The sequence below is a fragment of the Furipterus horrens genome, unplaced genomic scaffold (assembly GCF_987537825.1).
Source record: "Furipterus horrens unplaced genomic scaffold, mFurHor1.1.pri manual_scaffold_3, whole genome shotgun sequence".
Lineage (NCBI taxonomy): Eukaryota > Metazoa > Chordata > Mammalia > Chiroptera > Furipteridae > Furipterus > Furipterus horrens.
Genome location: NW_028327173.1, coordinates 112,390,796 through 112,407,079, shown reverse-complemented (window position 1 = coordinate 112,407,079; position 16,284 = coordinate 112,390,796). Strand labels below are relative to the sequence as shown.

Genomic DNA, 16,284 nt, shown 5'->3' with positions numbered 1-16,284 from the left:
TAATTTTTAGGTTTATGTGTATATATGTGTGTGTGTGTGTGTGTGTATATATATATATACATATATATATACACACATATACATATATAACTATATATATTCACACATATATATGGTCTGTCCAGAAGATATCCAGCCATGTAATATGATAAATAGAGACATTTATTGAAGAAGATACAAGAAACATTGTACATAGGACAATGATGCCTCAGTCCCCTTCAAAAAAGGTACCTTGGAACCTTTCAATTCTCCCAATCACCATCAGCTGCCCCATAGTATTTTCCTGAATCTCATTGGTAGTGTGATATCTCTTTATTTTTCAAAGGTGGTTTTAGTTTTGAGAAAAGCCAGAAGTTTCAGGGGCCAAATCTTGGCTGTAGAGGGGCTGAGTCACCTGGGTGACTTGATGTTTTACAAAAGCTCTGCATAAGACATGATGCATAAGCAGGCACGTTGTTGTGATGAAGATGCCAATCATGCTGTGGACTTTTGAATTATCAGAATAATTTCTGTGGAGGAATGTTCAAGCTTAACACAAAATTTGATGCAGTTTCATTTTTCTACTTGCTCAGTCATTCTAAATGCAACAGCCATCCAGCACACATGCTCACTCAACAGTGTCTACTGCCCCCACTGACTAGTACAGTGATGTTGTCATTGTTCACACATGCATATTCCAGTCCACTCTCCTTTGCTGCCAGGTTACATCGATATCATGTAAACTATTCTTGTTTTATTAACAATGGCTGGACTTTTTATGGACAGACCTTATATATCTTATCACTGTGATACAAGGAGAGAAACTAGAGCTATGATAAGTGTCCAGTGTTTGGTCTGCATATACAAATGTAAGAAAGAAGTAATTTTCATCAAAATCAAATCATAAAATTGTGACCCCTGCGATTTTTTAAAAAATGATTTTAATTTTCCTCCCTCATAGCGTGTCTCCATTTTACCTTTGATAATCTACATTCCTAGATACTTTTTATTGTGAAATCCACATGTCCTGATACAACAATTTATGATTTTTAACCTCAACTTAAACTTCAGTGTATTAATTTTTAACTCTATTCAATTCTTATTTCTTTCTGCATAGTTGTTTCAGAGAGTTTACCACTTTCCTTGATACCCCATCCCCACTTCACTTATTTTCATCAGACAAAGAATATTTAATCCAAATAATATCCATTAGTACCTCTGTTTTAATTATTTTCCCTGGAGTTCTTAAAGTGTGGTTGATGCGCAATGGTCGGAGGGTCACTGAGATACATTCAAAGGTCTGTGAGGTCAAAATTATTTTTATAATATTAAACAGATAACCTTTGCCTTTCACTGTGCTGCTATTTGCAGTGAAGGTAGAAATGCATGGTAGGTGAAACTCATGGTAGCTTAGCTCATATCAAGGCAGGGACATCAAATGGGAATAGCAATCATTGTATTCTTCATTGCCGTGCACTTACAGAAAACAAAATTCAACTTAATGTAAAAAAAAAAATTGATGGTATTAAATCTCAACCTTTAATCAAAGGTTGAATTTTTTAAATATATTTTTTTATTTTTAACACATTTTCCAACAAGTATTTATTATTAGTTATGCCATGATTTGTACCCTAGGATAGGATGCACTCAGTTGCCTCTTAACCTCAGTAGGAGAAAGATGGAAGACAGAGGACATGTGGAGTGCAGCCAGTTCAGATCTTCACAGAAAATGTGCCTTCTGCCTGGTGGTCATCGCAGCCCAACACCATGAATATGGTGCAAAGGGACTTGGACACACGCTGGTACAATTCACACAAGGAGACATCACCCCTTAGCAGTCACTGCAGTCTAAGAGTGGCAGAAGTCCATGTAGTCTGGCCAACAGTTCCTGATCTGGTTCTGGTTGGGAAAGTGGCTGTCAGAATGGGTGATCTGGGAGTTCTTGATTTTAGTCTTAATGTCTTCTGCTTTCTTCTGACTCCTAAAGAAGCCCCTGAAGCCACTTGCAGTTCAAAGTAGCCCTGAGAAAATACCTGATTGTGCATTTAAAAAATGTCTTGAGTGAGGAGAAAACAAGATGGTGGAAGAGTAAGTGGAAGCTACACTAACCTCCTCCCAGAACTAGTCTGGATTTACAACTTAATTTTGGAGAAATCATCTGAAATAACCAACCAAACACTAGCTGGAGAAAAGTCTTATAACCACGGAGAGACAGAAAAGGCCGCTACATAACAACATGACCGATAGGGTGTGCAAAGATGCAGAAAGGCTGACTGGGCTCCCACGGGTGGCAGATGAAGGGACTGAGAAACAGCTCAGCAGCCGGGGGTTCCCCCTGAGAAGGGCAGGGTCTAAACCCCCAGCTGAGTTTCCCAGCCTACAGCAACAGAGTGGAAAGTAAAATAGTATCCAGCTGTGAAAAGCAAAAAGCCACAGGGTTTCTTGCTAGCCAGAGAGAAACAGCTGGAGAAAAAGAGCTCTTAAGCAGATCACATACGAAAATATTTAGGCCCCCACTTACCCTGGGCTCAAGCGGAAAGAAGACAGAGAGGACTGGAGATGCTTGGGGAGAGTTTGGTGTTGTGGCTTTGAGGGGAGAGCTGGGGAAGCAGCCAACTGGGTCCCAGTGCTGACTCATTCCCAATACGGCAGGCAGACCATTCCCCCAACTTCAAGTGGCATCAGCCTGAGGGGAAGCAAAGGCCCTGCCTACATGAATTAAGCTGCCACACCCACAGTCCTTAAGCCTGACGGCTAATCACAGATTGAATAGATTAACAACTAAAGAAGTCAGACAACGGCAGTAGATCCCTGGAAGTCTCCAACAGGCTGCCTAGGCCAGACTGGTACAGGATCTGATGCCACCAGGGACAGATCCAGGAAGTGTAGATCATTCTAAGAAGCAGCAACTAACAATAAGAGTCACAAAAATGGGGAGATAGAGAAACAACCCCCCATTAAAAGGAAAGGTAGAATCCCCAGAAAGAGTGCTAAATGAAATAGAGGGCAGCAAACTATCAGATATGGAATTCAAAACATGGATTATGGAGAAACTCAATGAGCTCAGTAGAAACTGCAAGGAACTCAACAAAAACTACAAGGAAGCTACTGAGAATTGCACCAGCATGAAAAAGGACATAGAAGCTATCAATAACAGCCAGGAGGAAATGAAGAATATGATCTCTGAATTGAAGAACACAGTAGAAGGAATTAAAAGCAGGCTAGAGGAAGCGGAAGATCAAATCAGCGAGATGAAAGACAATGTAGACAAAAACTCCCAGACAGTGCAACAAAATAAAAAAAGACTGAATAAGGCTGAAGAGGCTCTAAGACAGTTGCAGGACAACATGAAATGTAATAATATCCGTATCATAGGAATTCCAGAAGGAGAAGAAGAAGAGCAAGGGATAGAAAACCTCTTTGGAAAACTAATGACAGAAAACTTCCCTAACATAGGGAGAGAAAGAGTCACACAAGTCCAGGAAGCACAAAGGGTCCCAGTGAAGATGAACCCAACAGGCCCACTTCAAGACACATCATAATTAAAATGGCAACATTCAAAAACAAGGAGAGAATTCTAAAAGCAGCAAGAGAAACAACTAATAACATACAAGAGAGCTCCAATAAGGCTATCATCAGATTTCTCAGCAGAAACAGTACAAGCGAGAGGGGAATGGCAAAAAATATTCCAAGCAATGAAAAACGAAGGCCTGCAACCAAGAATAATCTACCCAGTAAGACTCTCATTCAAAAGGTAAGGTGAAATAAGGAGTTTCCAAGACAAAAGAAGGTTAAAAGAATATATCTCCACCAAACCAGCATTGCAAGAGATGCTAAAGGGTCTGCTTTAAGAAGATGAAGAAACAGAGACAGAGAGGAATATGAGTACAAAGGGGGAAAATGACAATGAATAAGTACTGAAAGAAAGAAGGAACTTTTACCATTTGCAACAACATGGAAGGAACTAGAGAGAATTATGCTTAGCAAAATAAGCCAGGCAATGAAAAAAAAAACCTTATGCTGTCACCTATTACAGGAAACTAATGAACAACACAAACAAATGAGCAAAACTGAACCAGAGGTATGTAAACAAGGAATAAACTAACAGTAACAAAGGGGGAGATGGGAGGGAGATAAGAGGGTAAGAAGGGGAAGTGTCTAGTCAAAGAACATGTATAAATGACCCATGGACATGGACAACTGGGTGGGGACTAAATGTGGGAGAAGTGGGTGCAGGATGCAGGGAACAAGAGGGGGGAAAAAGTAGGACAACTATAATGGAAAAACAAACAAACAAAAGTTTTAGTGGGGGGAAAAATGAAAATATAAAGAATGGAAATGCAAGTTCAGTGAATATTAGAAGGACAAGGATTTTCCTTCACACTGTATATTTTTCTCCCTATCAGATCCCTCCAGAGTTTGGCATTCTAAAGACGTCAGTAATGACATAAGTTTCTTTGCATAAAACTAGTAAGACCAGTTGTTAATAGAGATTGTTTTGACTAAGACTTTGACTGGAATGTTGTGCCTAAAGGAGACATGCTTGGCCTCTGGTTGATACCGAAAAGCCCTGAGGAACTGGGAATGACATTCAAAGGTAATAAAAGCCCATGAGGTAAAAGGTCTGGTATCTTGTTTGGATGCGAGGTCCACGTCAATCTTTCCAGGGAAGGAATGAAAATTGTTTTCCTGCAAGATGGCTAGAAGGGACCTTAAGGCACAATGGAAAACCTGAAGGACTTGGAAAAGACAGGTGTGTACAGGCAAGGCTGAATGCCAGGTATGTGGTTCTCCTTCTGTGCCCTGAAGGGCAAACTGAAGGTCACCCTAAGTGTTTCTTGTGTAAGTTCCAGCAAAGCAGAACTAGAGGTAATAAGTGATTATTTTCTGCTCTTGTTCTGTTTATGCAAATGAACAAGATAAATTAAAAATAGACTTAATGCAGTCCCTTTAATGTCAAGGAGGGTAAAATTAGGGAGGAAAATCATTATTTAAGGAAAATCACAATGCTCAGTGGTAGATTATAAAGTAGTGCAGCTAACCATCTTTAAAGTTTCTTTTCATTTAAAGCTTGTTTTCATTTGAAAGTTAAACTAGATCTGTGACATCATCAAATATGCTTAATTTACAGGCAAGAAATGTCAAATGCCTTGCCACTGGATGTCTTTCCGATAAGACAGTCCTACAGAGTTAGAGACTTGTATGTGGGTTATGTTACATAAATTAACATGTGTTTTCTGTTTTCAAAGGGCATAAGCCTATGATCTATCTCATTACCTTAGTGATTGTCTGTATGTATAGGCCTCACTTAATCCTGTCTGCAGCCCTGCCTCCTGAAGCTCAATGGATTGGCTAAATTAAGTGGCTGGGTTGGTGAAGCATGAGGTGGTCTGTGCGCTTCACTTTAAAACTGGTTTCTCTTTTCTGGTCCTAATGGCTTGGACAGAAAGAGCCCAGAGGTCTGAGAGGAGGGAAACCTAAAATATTTCCTTCAGTGCATACTAAGTATAATGGGCAAAAGAGTTTTGGACAGATGAGATGTACCTGGCATACCTTCCTCCAAGAAGCCCTTCTTTTCCCTAATGTGGGACATTGAAAAGTTAATACCTGCCTTTTGTCATCGAGTGGTTATAGATTGAATGATGTCTTTTAACCCTATTGCCAAATCTGTTGCCTCCAGAATACAACAAGAATTCCAGCCTGTTAAATCAAGCATGTCATTGTCTGGGGACAGCCAACCGATCTGGAGTCTGCACGATCCTTCCCTATGTGGGAAGGCCACCCTCCCCTCCACACCCCCACTCTTATTAAGGATTTCTGGACCCAAGGGTAGGTAGGACGATGACCATGTCCAGCTTGAAGCAGCTTGAAGAGCTCGAGACCTTCGCCCATTGTCCTTTATAAGATTATAAAGGGTCTTAATATCTGAGAGGGAGGAATTGTTATTTTTTATTGTTAAAAAGAAGAAGAATAATATATAAAAGGGTGAGGCAGGAGAGCTTGTATGTACGACCCATGAGCATAGGCTTGGGGGGGGATTTTTGGGAGGGGGGTTCTGAGCGGAGGGGAGCAAAGGAAAAACATTGGAACTATTGTAACAATATAATCAATAAAATATACTTAAAAATAAATAAAAAAATATTCTGAGTGACAATGTCAAATATAATGAGTAGAATTCTTCTGCTACATACAAAGTACATTTTAGGGGGAAGTGTAGAACTTGTGTGAGTGTTTGAGTTGTGATTTGAATTAAGCACTTTTTAAAAAAAAATATTCTTTATTGATTATGCTGTTACAGTTGTCCCAATTTCTTTTTCCTTTGTTTCCCTCCACCCAGTGACACCTTTCCCTCCATTTGTCCCCCCCTCCACTTAGTCCATGCCCATTGGTTGTGCATATAGTTCTTCTCAACATCTTCCTATCTATTCCACTTCCTCCTACTATGTTACTTAATTACTGTACCATCTCCCTCCCTTTACCCCACTCACCCTCTTCATTGGCCTCCCCCCAATATGTTCCCCATATCTATAATTCTTTTCCCATTCTCATTGCCTACTTAGTTTGCCTTGGTTTCAGTTCCCTAGCTTCTGTTGTTGGTTGTTGTGATACAATTTTCATTTTAATGTTTATAGTTTTTATCCTCTTTCTCCTAAACAAGTCCTTTTAACATTTCATATAACAGTGGTTTGTATCTGATGAACTCCTTCGGTTTTACTTTGTCCTGGAAGCACTTTCTATGCCCTTCTATTCTGAATGACAGCTTTGCTGGATAAAGTAATTGTGGTTGTAGGTTTTTGCTTTTCATTATTTTGAATATTTCTTGCCAGTTCCTTCTTGACTGCAGAGTTTCTTTTGAGAAATCAGCTGATAGTCTTATTGGGACTCCTGTGTATGTAATTCTCTTCTTCTCACTTGCTGCTTTTAAGATTCTCTCTTTAATTTTTGACAATTTGATTATAATGTGTCTTGGTGTGGTTATCCCTGGGTCCAGTTGTTTTGGATCTCTCTGTGCTTCCTGGACCTGTAAGTCTATTTCCTTCCCCAAATTAGAGAAGTTCTGCTTCATTATTTTTTCACATAATTTTTCAATTTCTAGTTCTTCTTCTTCCTCTTCTGGCAACCCTATGATTTGGATATTGGCCCATTTATAGCTGTCCCATAGGTTTCTGAGCCTCTCCTCATTTTTCTCACTTTTTTTCTCTTTCTGCACTTGTAGACTGTTTGATCCTTTTCTGTGTTCTGATTTATTGATTTAATCCCTGGTTTCCTTTCCCTCACCACTAGTTTTGTAGGTGTTTTTGTTCATTTCAGCAGGACTAGCCTTCATTCCTTCCCTGTCTTCTTTAAGATCTGCTGTTATGTATAAGCATTTGTATAACCAAAGCTCTGAACTGTACCTCAGAAAGATTTCCTATCTGCTGCCTTGTTGGATTAGATAATGACTCTCTGGTCAGCTGTGTCACTGGGATCTGTATCATGATCTGTGCCATCCTGACAGTTTTGTGTTTACCTTTGCTTCCTGAGCAGGGCTGTCACACTTCCTTCGCTATTGTGGGTGGAGCCCCGTGCACTTGTCACAACCAGGTGACCCTTCTCACAATGCTGTGGCTTTTTCTGTGCAGGTTGGGGCCCAAGATGGATTCCTGCCGTTCACTCTCTGCTGAGAGACCAGGAGCCTCCTCCTTCATTCCCACCCCCTCTGGGCCTCACAGTGCGAGTCAATGGTGTTCTGCCTTCCCTGGCATTAGAATCGCAAGCTGATGGGTCTGGTCTGCAGCTGGGGGTGCTCCTCAGGTGCTTCTCACCTCCCCTTAAATACAAGCGTCTGTGCTTACCGCTGTCCCACTGCTGTCACTGCTGCCACCATCACCACAGCTCCCACTGCCAATACAGCTTGACCTCTCTGCCTTGGCTTCACCCCTCCTACCCGTCCAGATGAGCACCACTTCTTTATAACTTCATACATTGGACTTCCATTTATTTTCCGGAACTTCTAGTTATTTCTGGTTTTCCAATAATTGTATTCCTTCTTAGTTGTGGGGGGAGATGCAGTCTAGGCCTCCATTGGCTGGAAGTCCGATTTAAGCACTTTTTTAATGAAACATCTTTTTTACTTAAAATAACAACTAACAAACAAAGTAATGTTATTTAGATTTGGACATTTGGAAGAAATTCTCACAAAAATAAAGTAGGACTTTCAATTACAGGGAACACTGACTTTTGTTGCCAATGAAAAAATGTGAAACTATAAAGTGAAAATCAGGAATTCAGACAACTGGTATCTTCCACTATAGGATAATGGTTTCCCAATATTTAAATGTTTTGGGATAAGTTGATAACAACATTAGTACATATATTTAATTGTATAACAAATCAATATTTTTCAAATTACCAAAAAATAATATTACAAAACCTTACATGGGCAAAATAATCCACTTATAGTACATATAGTTTATGACTTTAATATTAAATGAGTAAGAAAAATTTATTGATATAATTTCAGATCCACACTGAAGCTAATCTTTAGAAAACTACCACTTGATAAGTTTTAATGTAATATTTAAGAAGACCACTCACAAGTATCTGAAAAGACTATTAAAATACTCTATTGTGTGAGACTATTTTTCTTATATAATTTGATTAAAATAACATATGCATATCATATCACAGAGACTACTATATGTTAGAGAGTTGGTACAATCTTGGAGTAAAACATTCAACCAAATTGAAAGGATAGTTGTTCTAGCCGAGCACACATAATAGTTCCTTGCTGTGTCTCTGGATCCTGAGACAAATAGCTGTCTGATGAATACTGATTTACCTTTATAAATAGATCTGTTCTCCGATTTCATATGCTCAGAGAATTTTGCTGACTTCTTTTGCACTGTTGTTTACCACTCTCTTCCAGAAGTATGTATTCCCTAGGGTACTGCTTGCATTCTCTATGTAGTTTCTGGGTACTTGTTCACTTAAAGATATTCACCTGTATCTATATGCTCTTGACTGTTAAATCTATATTGCTAATTTTACCACTATTATAAACTTCAAAAACTTCAAGCATGAATTTCTAATTATATGCTTACTCATTTGCCTAGAAATATAAAAAAACAAAACCAACATATCTCAAAACAAGGTCTGTTCTCTCCCTCCACTCCTTCTGCATGCCAAAAACTTTTTTTAACTAGAAAGGTCATCTGGTTCAATTAGCCAATTGTATTACTTAATCATATCATGACCAAATTTTCGGCACAAAAACTGAGTAACACAGTCTGATGTGCATATATTATTTATTTAATTACTGTTCTCCTTTTATGTAATGCTTATTATTCTGCTTTAGTCTTTAGCATTTTTATTTTATTATTTTTTATTAAATTTATTGGGTAACTAGTTAATAAAATTATATCAGTTTCTAGTGCACAATTCTGTGATACATCATCTGTGTGTTGCATTGTGTGTTTACCACCCGAAATCAAATCTCCTTCCATCACCATTTATTTGACCCCCTTTACCCTTTACTATGCCCTCCCTCTGGTAACCACCATACTTTCTGTGTCTATCAGTTTTTGTTTATTTGTCTTTTTGCTCATTTGTTACTTTCAGGTTGATATCTCACAGTTTTATACCATAGCATTCTTGACTTTTTCCATATGACTTATTTTTCTCAGCATGATAGTGTCAAGATCTATGTTGTCACGAATGCCAGGATTTTGCCTTTTTTTTATGGCTGAGTAGTATCCCACTGTCTTATTTATCTAATCACTTATTGAAGAACAATTTGGTTGTTTCCATGTCTTGGCCACTGTGAATAATGCTGCAACGAATGTGAGGGTACAAATACATATACTATTATAAATAAATGTTTTCAAATTTTCAGATAGACACCCAGAAATGTTGCTGGGTCATGTGGTAACTCTACTCTTCTTTTTTGCGTTACCTCCTTATTGTTTTCCACAGTATCTGTACCAATCTACATTCCCACCAGCAGTGAATAAGTGTTTCTTTTACTCCACAACCTCCCAAACTTGTTATAAATTGTCTTGTTGATGTCATTTTTACCAGGTGTGAGGTGGTATCTCATTAAAGTTTAGGTTTGAATTTCCCTAATAGCTAGTGAAATTGAGCATCTTTTTATGTATCTATTAGCAATTTGCATGTCTTCTCAGGAGAAGCGTCTGTGCAGGTCCTCTGCCAATTACATACTTGAATTACTGGTGTTTTTGTTTGTTTTCTTGTTTTGTTTTGTTTTTTGCTGTTGAGTAGTGTGAGTTATTTATGTATTTTGGATATTAACCCCTTACTGGAGTGACACTAATCAAAACAGCATGGTATTCGCAAAAAAAACAGATACATCCCAATGGAACAGAATTAAGAGCTCAGAAATCTACATGTCTATGAGCAATTATTCTTCAACATAGCATTTTTATTTTTAAAACATTTTCTTGAGATGAAATGTAATAATAAAAATAAACTATTTTAAAGTGAATAACTTAGTGACATTAAAAATGTTATGTAACTATCACCTCTATCAGTTCAAAATATTTTCCTCACCCCAAGAGAAAACCTTGTTTCTAATAAGCAGTTCCTTCCCATTCTCTCCTCGCAGCCTTTGGCAAAAATAGCCACTAATCTACTTTTGAATATTTAATATAAATATAAAATGCATTCTTTAATGCAGCATAATGTTTTTGAGGTTTAGGCACAATGTAGCATGTATCAGTATTTTGTTTTATTTTACTTTATTTTTTGACAAAAAATTAACTTTTTTTGTTCTTCAATTACAGTTGTTCCATTTTTCCCCACCCAGCTCAACCCTTCTCCCTTAATCATATCCCCGCATTGTCCATGTCCATGAGTCACTTATACATGTTCTTTAACTAAACCCTTCCCTTTCTTAACCTCCTTCTCTCCCTCCCCCCTCCGCCCTAATAACTGTTATTCTGTTCTTTGTTCTTTTTAGTTCATTTGTTTGTGTTGTTTCTTAGTCTCCTGTATTAGGTATTATCATATGGTATTTTTTGTTCATTGTCTGGCTTATTTCACTAAGGATAATTCTCTCTAGTTCCATCCATGTTGTCGCAAATGGAAGGAGTTCCTTCTTTCTTTCTGCTGCATGGTATTCCATTGTGTAAATGTACCACAGTTTTTTAATCCACTCATCTACAGATGGGCACTTAGGTGGCTTCCAGCACTTAGTTATTGTAAACAGTGCTGCTATGAACATAAATTCATAAGTGCATAAGTTCTTTTGAATTAGGGTTTTAGGATTTTGGGATATAATCCTAGGAGTGGAATCACTGGTTCAAAAGGCAGTTCCATTTTTAGTTTTTTGGGGTAATTCCATACTTTTTCCACAGTGGCTACAACAGTCTGCATTCCCACCGACAGTGCACTAGGATTGCCGTTTCTCCACATCCTCGCTAGCACTTGTTGTTTGTTGATTTGTTGATGATGGCCATTCCGACAGATGTAAAGTGGTATCTCATTGTGGTTTTTATTCTCATCTCTCTGATGGTTAGTGATGTTGAGCATCCTTTGATGTGTCTATGGACCCTCTGTGTATCCTCCTTGGAGAAGTGTTTGTTCAGGTCTTTGCCCATTTTTTAATTGGGCTGTCTGTCTTCTTGGTGTTGAGATATGCAAGTTCTTTATATATTTTGGAGATCAACCCCTTGTCTGAGGTATCATTAGCAAATATGTTTTGCCATATGGTTGGTTTCCTTTTCATCTTGCTAATGTTTTCTTTTGCTGAGCAGAAACTCTTTAGTTGAATGTAGTCCCATTTGTTTAATTTTTCCTTTATTTCTCTTGCTTTAGGAGATGTATCAGTGAAAATATTGTTATGTAGGATATCTCAGATTTTTCTGCCTATGTTTTCCTTCAGGACTTTTATGGTATCATGGCTTACATTTAAGTCTTTGATCCATATTGAGTTTATTCTTGTGTGTGGTGTAAGTTGGTGGCCTAGTTTCATTTTTTGCATGTTCCTGTCCAGTTCTTCCAGCACCATTTGTTGATGAAGCTCTTCTCACTCCATTTTATGTTTCTTCCCCCTTTGTCAAATATCAGTTGACCATATAAGCCTGGGTTTATTTCTGAATTCCCTATTCTGTTCCATTGATCTATATCTCTGTTCTTATGCCAGTACCAGACTGTTTTGATCACAGTGGTTTTGTAGTATAGTTTGATGTCTGGTATTGTGATTCCTCCTGCTGTGTTCTTCTGTCTCTAGATTGCTTTGGCTATTCAGGGTCTTTTATGGTTCCATATGAAGTTTTGAAGTATTTGTTCAAGGTCTGTGAAATATGTCATTGGTATTTTAATAGGGATTGCATCGAATCTGTAAATTACTTTGGGTAGCCTGGCCATTTTAACGATGTTTATTCTTCCCATCTATGAACATGGTATTCAATTCCATTTATTCGTATATTCCTTAATTTCTTTCTTCAGTGTTACATAGTTTTCAGAGTACAGGTCTTTTATCTCTTTGGTTAAGTTTATTCCTAGGTACTTTATTTTTCTTGTTGCTATAGTAAATGGGATTTTCTTTTCTGTTTCTATCTCTGGTATTTTATTGTGGTTGTACAGAAATGCCTTCGATTTCTGTATATTTACTTTGTACCCTGCTATTTTGCCAAATTCGCTTATTATATCAAGTAGTGTTTTAGTGGAGTCTATAGGATTTTCTATGTATATTACCATGTCATCTGCAAATAATGATAGTTTTACTTCCTTTTTCCTAACTTGGATGCCTTTTATTTCTTTTTCTTGTCTGACTGTTGTAGCTAGAACTTCCAACACTATGTTGAATAGGAGTGGAGAGAGTGGACAGCCTTGTCTAGTTCCTGATTTCATGGGGAATGCTTTCAGTTTTTGTCCATTGAGTATGATGTTGGCTTCAGGCTTCTCATATATAGCCTTAATTATGTTAAGGTATGCTCCCTCTATTCCCATTTTGCTGAGTGTTTTAATCATAAATGGGTGTTGTGCTTTATTAAATGCTTTTTCTGCACCTATTGATATGATCATGTGATTTTTTTTCTTTCATTTTGTTTAGGTGGTGTATAATATTTATTGATTTTTGAATATTAAACCACCCTTGCATCCCTGGGATGAATCCCACTTGATTGTGGTGTATGATATTTTTAATGTGTTGCTGGATCCTGTTTGCCAATATTTTGTTAAAAATTTTAGCATCTGTGTTCATCAGTGATATTGGCCTGTAGTTTTCTTTCTTTGTTGTTTCTTGACCTGGTTTTGGGATTAGGGTAATAGTGGCTTCATAGAAATAGTTTGGGATTTTCCCCTCTTCTTGGATTTTTTGGAATAGTTTGATGAGGATAGGATTTAGTTCTTCCCTAAATGTTTTGTAAAATTGGCCCATGAAGCTATCTGGTCCAGGGCTTTTATGTGCTGGGAGATTTTTTATTACTGTTTCAACTTCATGTTTTGTTATTAGTCTGTTCAGACTTCCTACTTCTTCTAGATTCAGTTTTGGAAGATTATGTGTTTCTAGAAATTTGTCCATTTCATCTAGGTTTTCAAATTTCTTGCCGTGGAGTTGTATGTAGTAATTTCTTACAATCCTTTGTGTTTCTGTGATATCAGTTGTGATTTCTTCTCTTTCATTTCTGATTTTGTTTATTTGGGTGTTCTCTCTTTTTTTCTCGATGAGCCTGGCTAAAGGCTTGTTGATTTTGTTTACTTTTCAAAGAACCAGCTCCAAATTTTGTTGATCTTTTGAATTGTTTATTTAGTCTCTATGTCATTTAATTTTGCTCTGATCTTGATGATTTCCTTTCTTCTACTCACCCTAAGCTTTGTTTGTTGTTGTTGTTCTAGTTCTTGTAGCTTTAGGGTTAGAATTTTTATTTGAGATTCTTCTAGTGTTTTCAGGTAGGCCTGTATTGCTATGAACTTCCCTCTTAAGACTGCTTTTGCTGTGTCCCATAGGTTTTGGGCTGTTGTGTGTTCATCATCATTAGTTTCCAGAAACTTCTTGATTTCTTCTTTGATGTCATTGCTAACCCATTCATTATTTAATAGCATGTTATTCATTCTCCATGAGTTTGGATATCTTTGATTTTTTTCTTTGAGGTTGATTTCTAGTTTTAAGGTATTGTGATCTAAAAAGATGCTTGATATAATTTCAATTTTCTTTAATTTGTTGAGGCTTGTTTTGTGTCCTATCATGTGGTCTATCTTTGAAAATGTCCCATGTGCATTTGAAAAGAATGTATATTTTTGTTTTCGGGGTTCAAAAGTTCTATATATATCAGTTAAGTCCTTGTGGTTTAGTGTGTTGTTCAATGCCTGTATATCCTTGGTGTTTCTTTGCTTCAAAGATCTGTCTATTGTTGATAAGGGAGTTTTAAAGTCCCCTGCTATGAGTGTGTTGCTGTTAATATCCTTCTTGTGTTCTTCTAGTATTTTCCTTTTATATTTGGGTGCTCCTATGTTGGGTGCATATATGTTTACCAGAGTTATATAGTCTTCATGGATTGTTCCCTTAAGTATTATGAAATGTCCTTCTTTGTCTCTTTTTATGGCCCTTGCTCTGAAATCTGTTTTTTCTGGTATGAGTATTGCTACCACAGCTTTCTTTTTCATGTCCATTTTCCCGGAATACTTTTTTCTATCCCTTCACTTTCAGTCTGTGTATGTCTCTTTTTTTTTTGAAGTGTGTTTCTTTTAGACAGCATATATGTGGGTCCTGTTTTTGTATCCATTCTGCTACCCTATGTCTTTTAATTGGAGCATTTAGTCCATTTACATTTAAGGTTATTATTTACATAAATTTATTCATTTCCCTTTGTTCCTGTGTGCCTCCCCCCCCCTCTTTATTTTTTCTTCTTATTTTAAAGCATCTCCTTTAGCATCTTTTGCAATGCTGGTTTGGTGGAGATGTATTTTTTTAGTCTTTTTTTGTTTGAGAAACTCCTTATTTCACCTTCTATTTTGAATGAGAGCTTTTCTGGGTAGAGTAGTCTTGGTTGTAGGCCTTTGTTTTTCATTGCTTGAAATATTTTTAACCATTCCCTTCTGGCTTGTAGTGTTTCTGTTGAGAAATTGGTTGATAGCCTTATTGGAGCTCCCTTGTATGTTATTTGCTGTTTTTCTTTTCCTGCTTTTAGGATTCTCATTTTGTCTTTGAATGTTGCCATTTTAATTATGATGTGCCTTGCTGTGGGCCTTTGGGGATTCCTCTTCATTGCAACTCTCTGTGCTTCCTGGACTTGCATGACTTTTCCTTTCATCAGGTTAGGAAAATTTTCTGTCATTACTTTTTCTATCAGGTTTTCTATCCCTTGCTCTTCTCCTTTGTCTTCTCATTATTGTATCCCTATGATTTGAATATTGTTTCATCTCATGTTGTCTTGCAATTCTCTTAAACCCTCTTCATACCTTTTCAATTTTCTTTTATTTTGTTGTATTGTCTGGGAATTTTTTTCCACATTGTCCTCAAACTCACTGATCCGATCCTCTGCTTCGTTTAGCCTGCTTTTGATTGATTTTACTGTTTTCTTCAATTCAGAAATTGTATTCTTCATTTCTTCCTGGTTCTTAATTATTTCTATGTCATTTTTTATGCTGGTGTAGTTCTCTGTAAGTTCCCTGTAGTTTTCCTCAAGTCTTTGTAGTTTTCTTGGAGTTGTTGGTAATTTCCTTGGAGTTTGTCATAGTTATCCTTGAGATCGTCAAGTACATTGAGCTTCTTCATCACCATTATTTTGAATTCCATGTCTGATAGTTGGCTTATGTCCATTCCATCTACCTCTCTTTCTGGGGATTCCTCTCTTCCTTTCATTGGGAAGTTTTTTCAGTGCCTTCCCATATTGTATTCTTCTTGTTTGTTTTTGTTTATTAGATTTGTCTGTTTTGATTTCCCACCTTTGTGGTATAAAATTCTTTACAGGAGACCTGGGGGTTTCAATATTGCAGCCTCTTTGATCTCCTGAGCCTGACCCTCCTGGGATACCCTTTATGTCATTTGTTTATGCTGTCTGGTTATATTTCAGTTACTCTTTGGTGGGAACTTCCCTCTGCCTAGTTGATTGAGAGTCACTCTGCCCACCTTGTCTTAAGTTCTTTTGTGAAGATGCTGTTAAAACATAAACACACAGCCCAGGCAAGAAACCCACACTCTCAAAAATATTCCCCATCCTCTATAACACTATCAGCAGCAAATTAGCCAGTATTAATATAAATGTAGAGAGGTTAAGACTATTATACTATAGGAGAAATAGATATGAGTTGTTTTAAGTGAAGAAAAAAGATAATTTTTGAGAAGGGAGTGATAGGATAATA

General features: G+C 37.3%; 1 pseudogene; it reads right to left on the bottom strand.

Annotated features, from left to right (window-relative positions):
- Positions 1 to 1,691: 1,691 nt before the first annotated feature.
- LOC150015762 (cytochrome c oxidase subunit 6B1 pseudogene) overlaps positions 1,692 to 16,284 on the bottom strand; it is a 29,708-nt pseudogene continuing 15,115 nt past the window's right edge.